Below are 8589 nucleotides of genomic sequence, written 5' to 3' on the forward strand. Positions count from 1 at the left end.
GATATGAGCAATTGAGCACTTCTAATGGAAAAGTTAACTTTACTTTATGGAAATAAAATAGTGAGGGAGAAAAATAAAAAATAACAAACCATAATTACTAAATTCCATTTATATAACAAAGTTATTAGCAAGGTCTCAAGAAAATAGAATGCATCCCACCCGAAAGTTTTTTTTGTTTTTTTTGTTTTTTTTGTTTTTTTTTTTAAAAGTAAACTTCATTCACAAACAGCCGGCCCAAATCGAGCCGACCAAACAAAAGCTACAAGAAAATTACATATTTACAAAGGACACCCACTCCTCCCAGGAAATACCTTTGTACTTAGATCTATTTGAAAACCATAAGAACCCTAGAGACTTTATTTCACTAAAAATACCATCAATTTTGACCAGAGTATTGGAAAAAATCAGCTTGTTCCTAGTCTGCCAAAGGCTCCAGCAGGTAATGATTATTAAACCTTGAACCGCCTCCTTCTTCTTATCTTAGCCGAAGCCGAAAGATCCTTATGAAGACAAAGAAGATCCTTTATAGAAAACGCATAGATGCCAGGGATCCTACACCACTCGCTAACCAAATTCCAAACAATTGAAGAGACATAGCAAGCCGTATATAAGTGCTCCGCGGACTCATCTGTCACACCCCAACCGATGGCGGAAACATCGGGATGAGACGAACAAATTGCTCAAAACAACATAACACTATTGTGACGATAAATATTAAATTCATTTCATAAATTGTAAAGTGGGGTACATAGTTTCAAATAAATAAACATAACATTCACGATAATCAAAATGCTAAGTGGGTTTCTAATGTCCATCCTAGCTTGATTCTTGTTTTCTTGATCATTCAACCTGCAATATGTATTAAAATAAAATCAACAAAAGCATGTTGGCGAGTATACAAGTTTTCATACATAGCATAATACGTGTTTAAAATGTTGCTCATATCCAAATGTGAAATACAATATCATGTCAACAGTATACTCGAAACGATGTTACTCTATATGTCCAAACCAAAGTTTAACGCAATTAACGTGTCCAACCCAAAAGTGTACGGGTGGTTTTTAACATAGTTTAACCTAACAATACCCGTTAATATAACGGGAGGGGCGTTTCTCAACCTATAGCGCTACCATTGTTAGGGGAGGCTTGTACGAAGTTAATGAACACATAGTCATGAGTGTTTACAATAGCATAACATGTCTAACATGATTAAAATGTGTAACACCCCAAAAATGGTAAATAATAAGTAAAGGTAAATAGTAAACTTAACATAGTTAAGTATGTATGGTAAGATGGTAGCTAAATGTGGGTTAACATTATGAATTGTAATTAGTAATTAAGTCTAAGGGGGTTATGTGTTAAATGATTAAATGTAACACCCCAAAATTTTATGACAAAAATTATATTGAATAGTTAAATGTTTTCATGATTAAATAAGATATTACAAATAATGAAACTTAAAAGAGAAAGGGAAGAAATATATATGTGATGTACCAGAATGAAAAACACAAGTAACTTGAGGGGCTGAACTGTAACTTCATTACTAACAAAATTAAAAATAAAAGAACCCAGTGTGTGGGTGTCTGGGGTCGCGCACAAGAGAGAAGGGAAGGGAAAACCTTTCTTCAACCCTAGTTCATCAAAAATCTAAGAATTGGATGTGTTTATGGGTCAAATTCGAATGCATGTGATGAAATTTCCAACCATCTAACCGTTTTCTACATAGGGTAAGTAAGATTTTGTGATTTAATGATAGTTAGTGAACAAGAGTTTTGATTAATCAGTAAATTAGTATGAAATTATGCTTGTGTATGAATTAGAATCATTGTTAAAAGGTGTTTTATGCTTGATTTCGTTGTATTGAAGGTTTGAATGAAAACCCAAATTGTTTTAGTAGTATGATAGCATTGAAGTTAGATAATTGAGTAGTTTTTGGATTGATTAATGGATATGTATCTGAAAATTTATAAAGTATTATGTTGTAGAATGAATAAGTTGTGTAAATTTTAGTCGATTAAAGAGTTATGAATATTGCTAGTGGGTTAATACATTGGGTACATGTACATAAAGCCTAAAGTGTTGTATGCACACCTTGTGTTCGTTAAAATGCCTCAATGAAAAACTATGAAATTTTTATATGAGTTGGAAGGTGTTGAATGGTATAATTAGGATATAGTTTTGATGGATTTCGAGATATGAAATGGAATGTGATCGATGCGTGAATGCGATGATTATGTAGTGGATGAAACAAACTAAATAAGAATGAATTATGTGTAGGAGTGAAAGAAGAAGAAGCTAGTTCCGGTTCACAAACAAAGGCTCAAGATCGAGGTAAGTTCTTATGAACTTCGTTTTACTCTACTAGTGGATTTATGAATAATATTAATGTTAATATGAATTCGTACTATTTCTCCGTTGTGGATTAAAATTGATTTAGATGTAAGGAATTATATCGAAGAGGGTTTAGAAGTTATGTTGTAATGAATGCGAAATAGCAAATCCATTGCGGATTTGGTTATGCTAACGAAGGTTACGATAAGCTATGCGAGTCGACCGGTTCTAGTTGAACTAGTCGAATAAGAATAATGCTACCATCCGTTTCGAATGGGTGGTTTTGAATGCTATAACGAATGCTAGAAGTTTAATCCGTTATACGGATAGAAAGAAGAATTTATGTTGAAAGCAAATAACCCAACTAAACGAGTCGAATGTGTATGCTTAACTCTCTCATTGAGAGTGTTTATGCCATACCCAAGTATTTGGGTAGTCGAATGTGTAAAAAGGATGAAAGCTCATATGCGGATGGAACTAAAATGAAGGAACTATAATTAACAAGTGTGATGACTAACTCTTAAATATTGTTGTTGAATGTAGGTAAATCCTCAACTTAGGCGACCCGGCGAAATGGAGCGAGCACGTGTCCATGTCATGTTATACCAAATGCTTCCGCTAGCTTAGGTTCATATTTATGGTCCATGACTTGTTATTTGTCCAACTTTGTTAGTAGTCGTACATTTGTAAAGCTTGTCGTCTTGCTTTGAGTAGTTTAATGTCAAACGGATCGTAGTATGTTGTTTAGTTTATTATGTTAAAACAGGGGGCACGTTCGTTTTACGAACGGGTCATGCCGAATTTTTGTAAAAATTTTACTTTGTATCAAAGTTGGTATTTTTGATGCCTTTAAATTACTCTTGTACATAAATTACTATTTATGGAAAAGCGGACGTTACAAAATGTATCACATAGTGTAATGGATAGAGTGTGCATAAAATGTTTGATGTGATTGTGATGTTTGATATAGAATACATATTGCACCCAAAAGTGAAAAATAGAAAATGGGTCATGTATACTCACATTGATTGCGTTGCGATTTCTTGTAATAACGCACGAGTAAAGATGGAGAATCCAAGAGTACGTTCGAGATACGTTTATCCTAGATACAATGATCTCGTTAAATCAAGTTCCAATATTTAAGGTTTACGGGTTGCTTAATTAGATATCTCATTATTTATCTTTTTAGAGTAACAAGAAATTATAATAAATTATTAATTATTTATGTTGGTATTAAATTTAATGGTAAAATAAATAAATAAATAAATAAAACCAAGTGTTAAAAGAATTTTAAAAGAAATAGTAAAAATAAAAGGAATTTTAATTTAGAAAGTGGTTAATTAATTGAAAATAATAGAATTTATATTTATATTAAAAGAAAAGGGCAGTGCCTTGTTCATCAAATTGTAGCATTATTTGAGTTTAATGTGATTTACACTATTCTTGTCAGACCCAAAACCGAACCAATCTCAATATCCCAAAACTATAATATGTTTTATAATTATTAAAGAACAAAGAACTAAGGGTGTTATTAATCAAAATGAACAGATGGAGGAGGTTATACCGAAATGGTGACAACCCGAGTCCGATGAAAGACGTGGATCCGACGTAAGCTTCGACGCCGATACGCGTTCTCCGGCGAGATTGCCATCTTCTTCTTCCGGCTAGTTATTATCAAAACAGAAAGGGTGCGTAAAAACTAAGATTTTAACAAAATTTTAATCCAGAAGCATAAGGTGACGGAAAGGTATACCGTAATGATGAAAAAAAAAGGTGTTTCCCGTCGTGAACTCGTAACGTTTTTCAGCGAACCCGATCTCCGGCAAACTTCGAACTTTTCGGCGACGATTGGATTCTCCGATTTGTTCTCCAATCTCCGGCGAGTTACGAATGCTCCGACGTGTTCCAAAGAGTTCCGACGGCAGACGTGGTTGCATGGGGTATCACAGTTGAGTGTCGAGAATTTGTTTAGAGGGTGATGAGATGTGTGTGAGGTATCGAGAATAGACTGAAGGTTGTGGACAACACGGTGAAGAAGGCTTCGGTTCTTATAGGCACTCGCATGACTCGTAAGTTTGGTAACCGAAGTGCGATTGATCGAGGAAGAGGAAAAGGGAAAACGCGTAATCATTCAGTCAATCCCGACAAATCAGTTCGATTAACAGGAAAGGAAAGAAGACAGCAAGATGTTTGCTGTGTTTGGGCGGCAAATATAAAAGAAGCAATCCAATTTGTCGCGTGTTTAAAATTTAAAGGTTATAAAGTTCTCTCAATGTCAAGGTCACAGTGAAGCGGTTAAGTTGTTTTGTGTTGTACGTGAGGTGTCGGGTCCGAATCTGGGCAGCGCCCATTTTTGTTCCCTTTTTTTATTCATTCAAATTTGTTTTATAAATGCACAAATAGCCCCTGTTGTTAGTAAACGTGCCACCAGGTCCCCAAAACATCTAAACACAAAAGGGTTGTTATTATTTCAATTCCAGTTTCAATAGATGTCATAATAAGCCCCTCACATCTAAACACAAAAGGGTTGTTATTATTTCCTAAAGCTAACCATATTAACTTTTTAACATAGTTTAATTAAGTTATTTTTTATTTTTTTATAAAAGTAAAAACTTTTAATAATAATATTAATTAGTTTAATTATTTAAACGAATAATAACCATCGACTTAAATAAAATCTTTATTTCGCGAAAGATTTCCGTGGTTTTAAAGATTAGGATCCAAAATTCAAAACCGGTCGGATTTTGGAAATCCATTTTTGACGAATGTTACAGTCTCCCCTACTTTAGGAGATTTCGTCCTCGAAATCTAAGAGAAAGTCTTCTAAGGATTTAAAAGAATAAATAAGACTTTGATCAGAATGTTTTGTTTAGGAAAAATTGTTTTCATGAAAGAGTCACATAGCACGTAGTTTCACATAGCATATAAAATGTTCAATTAGATTCACATAGCATATAAAAGGTCCAACTAGTTTCACATAGCATAAACATGATTTCGCATAGATAATGAAGACATCATAAATTTAGTTCGTTCACGTGAGATTATTATTAATTGTTTTAGATTGCGAAGATAGTGTGTAACGTGTCTTCAACTTGAAATGAAAGTAGCGTTCAAATATAAAGTTTAATTGATAACGAAAAAGAGTTGGCAACTACCTCTGAGGTAAGGAAATCACCCCTAGCTCATTGGTGAAGTTGAAAATTGAGCGAAGCTCGTTGTCAAGGTAAGGAAATCACTCCTATCTTGATGATAAGCTTCCATTTTTGGGAAATATGAGTATTAGCATAAAAATTTAGAACAATCTACATCACATGTCTAACATGATTAAAATGTATCACATAGTGTAATGGATAGAGTGTGCATAAAATATTTGATGTGATTGTGATGTTTGATATAGAATACATATTGCACCCAAAAGTGAAAAATAGAAAATGGGTCATGTATACTCACATTGATTGCGTTGCGATTTCTTGTAATAACGCACGAGTAAAGATGGAGAATCCAAGAGTACGTTCGAGATACGTTTATCCTAGATACAATGATCTCGTTAAATCAAGTTCCAATATTTAAGGTTTACAGGTTGCTTAATTAGATATCTCATTATTTATCTTTTTAGAGTAACAAGAAATTATAATAAATTATTAATTATTTATGTTGGTATTAAATTTAATGGTAAAATAAATAAATAAATAAATAAATAAATAAATAAAACCAAGTGTTAAAAGAATTTTAAAAGAAATAGTAAAAATAAAAGGAATTTTAATTTAGAAAGTGGTTAATTAATTGAAAATAATAGAATTTATATTTATATTAAAAGAAAAGGGCAGTGCCTTGTTCATCAAATTGTTAGCATTATTTGAGTTTAATGTGATTTACACTATTCTTGTCAGACCCAAAACCGAACCAATCTCAATATCCCAAAATCATAATATGTTTTATAATTATTAAAGAACAAAGAACTAAGGGTGTTATTAATCAAAATGAACAGATGGAGGAGGTTATACCGAAATGGTGACAACCCGAGTCCGATGAAAGACGTGGATCCGACGTAAGCTTCGACGCCGATACGCGTTCTCCGGCGAGATTGCCATCTTCTTCTTCCGGCTAGTTATTATCGAAACAGAAAGGGTGCGTAAAAACTAAGATTTTAACAAAAGTTTAATCGAGAAGCATAAGGTGACGGAAAGGTATACCGTAATGATGAAAAAAAAAGGTGTTTCCCGTCGTGAACTCGTAACGTTTTTCAGCGAACCCGATCTCCGGCAAACTTCGAACTTTTCGGCGACGACTGGATTCTCCGATTTGTTCTCCAATCTCCGGCGAGTTACGAATGCTCCGACGTGTTCCAAAGAGTTCCGACGGCAGACGTGGTTGCATGGGGTATCACAGTTGAGTGTCGAGAATTTGTTTAGAGGGTGATGAGATGTGTGTGAGGTATCGAGAATAGACTCAAGGTTGTGGACAACACGGTGAAGAAGGCTTCGGTTCTTAGACCATGTGTAGTGGTGAAGAATTATAATGCCCCCACCATGGGGCATTATCCGACACGTGTCATTCCAGTCAGCATGGGGCATTATAGCAAAAGTGGTGTAGTGGGCATAATGCCTAATAATGCCCCTTCCAATTATTAAAAAGGATTAAAAAAAATAAAAAAAAAAACCTTATTCATAGTCATCCACTAATATGTTTTCCTATTGGTGAGTCAAAGTTCAACCCTCATCCCTTTGTTTGCTTTGAGCGTTATAAAGAAAACGCCGAACGAAAATTTTTTCCAAAATTTAGAAAAGTAACGCCCCATGTAATGGTGGGGTAGGCGTTATAGGGCGTTTTTTTTGAATTTTTTTTTAAAGAAAACGCCCCACTACACATGGTCTTATAGGCACTCGCATGACTCGTAAGTTTGGTAACCGAAGTGCGATTGATCGAGGAAAAGGGAAAACGCGTAATCATTCAGTCAATCCCGACAAATCAGTTCGATTAACAGGAAATGAAAGAAGACAGCAAGATGTTTGCTGTGTTTGGGCGGCAAATATAAAAGAAGCAATCCAATTTGTCGCGTGTTTAAAATTTAAAGGTTATAAAGTTCTCTCAATGTCAAGGTCACAGTGAAGCGGTTAAGTTGTTTTGTGTTGTACGTGAGGTGTCGGGTCCGAATCTGGGCAGCGCCCATTTTTGTTCCCTTTTTTGATTCATTCAAATTTGTTTTATAAATGCACAAATAGCCCCTGTTGTTAGTAAACGTGCCACCAGGTCCCCAAAACATCTAAACATAAAAGGGTTGTTATTATTTCAATTCCAGTTTCAATAGATGTCATAATAAGCCCCTCACATTTAACTTTGTCAACTTTTTAATTTGATTATTTCCTAAAGCTAACCATATTAACTTTTTAACATAGTTTAATTAAGTTATTTTTTATTTTTTTATAAAAGTAAAAACTTTTAATGATAATATTTATTAGTTTAATTATTTAAACGAATAATAACCATCGACTTAAATAAAATCTTTATTTCGCGAAAGATTTCCGTGGTTTTAAAGATTAGGATCCAAAATTCAAAACGGGTCGGATTTTGGAAATCCATTTTTGACGAATGTTACATCATCAACAGAAGAACACAACATACAAGTCGGCTCACCTTGCAAGATATTTCTCTTCCTTAATGCGACCTTGGACGGGATTTTTTCCATTTCCGCTCTCCACACATGAATATTGCATTTATCAGGAACCCAATCACACCAATCCATAACAACACTATGTCTCACAAACCTGTCCAAATAACACAGACCCTTGACGGACTTAACCGAAAAAATACCTTCGTTATGGGGAGACCATCGCCACTTGTCTTGTCTGTCAATGATCAGGACCGAGCCAAGAATACCGAGGAGCTGCTGCAGATCCGAAATCAGCACTGAATCAGTCAAGGCCGATTTCCAATGCCAGAGAAACTCCGGACCCATACCAAAATTTTTGACTCTATCAGCTATAAAACATTTTTTTCTCAGCCTCCAAGCACCCCACCCGAAAGTTTTAAAACCAAATCTGGACATGAAGCACTCTATCAGAATTTAGAAACATAGAGTACTTCTCACGAAGCTAAACAATAGAAAACAGAAATAAAAATATAGTATTAATAAGGTACCAATCAATGTTTTAAAAACCAGTTTTTAAATCATACCGGGATGACCTTAAAAATGGTTCAACCGGTACAACCAGGTTGTACCGGGGGGTTCAACCGGATGAACTAGTTAACTCTATAACT

At 34.5% G+C, this 8589-nt stretch overlaps 1 long non-coding RNA gene across 1 annotated transcript; it reads left to right on the top strand.

The window, feature by feature from the left end:
• The first annotated feature begins 1488 nt into the window (after positions 1 to 1488).
• Positions 1489 to 3180, top strand: LOC110905670. Its single transcript, XR_002573327.2, has 3 exons — positions 1489 to 1727; positions 2278 to 2331; positions 2875 to 3180. It is a non-coding gene; the product is annotated as an uncharacterized LOC110905670 (long non-coding RNA).
• The last annotated feature ends 5409 nt before the right edge of the window (positions 3181 to 8589 follow it).

This window comes from Helianthus annuus, chromosome 15 (genome assembly GCF_002127325.2).
Source record: "Helianthus annuus cultivar XRQ/B chromosome 15, HanXRQr2.0-SUNRISE, whole genome shotgun sequence".
Classification (NCBI taxonomy): Eukaryota; Viridiplantae; Streptophyta; class Magnoliopsida; order Asterales; family Asteraceae; genus Helianthus; species Helianthus annuus.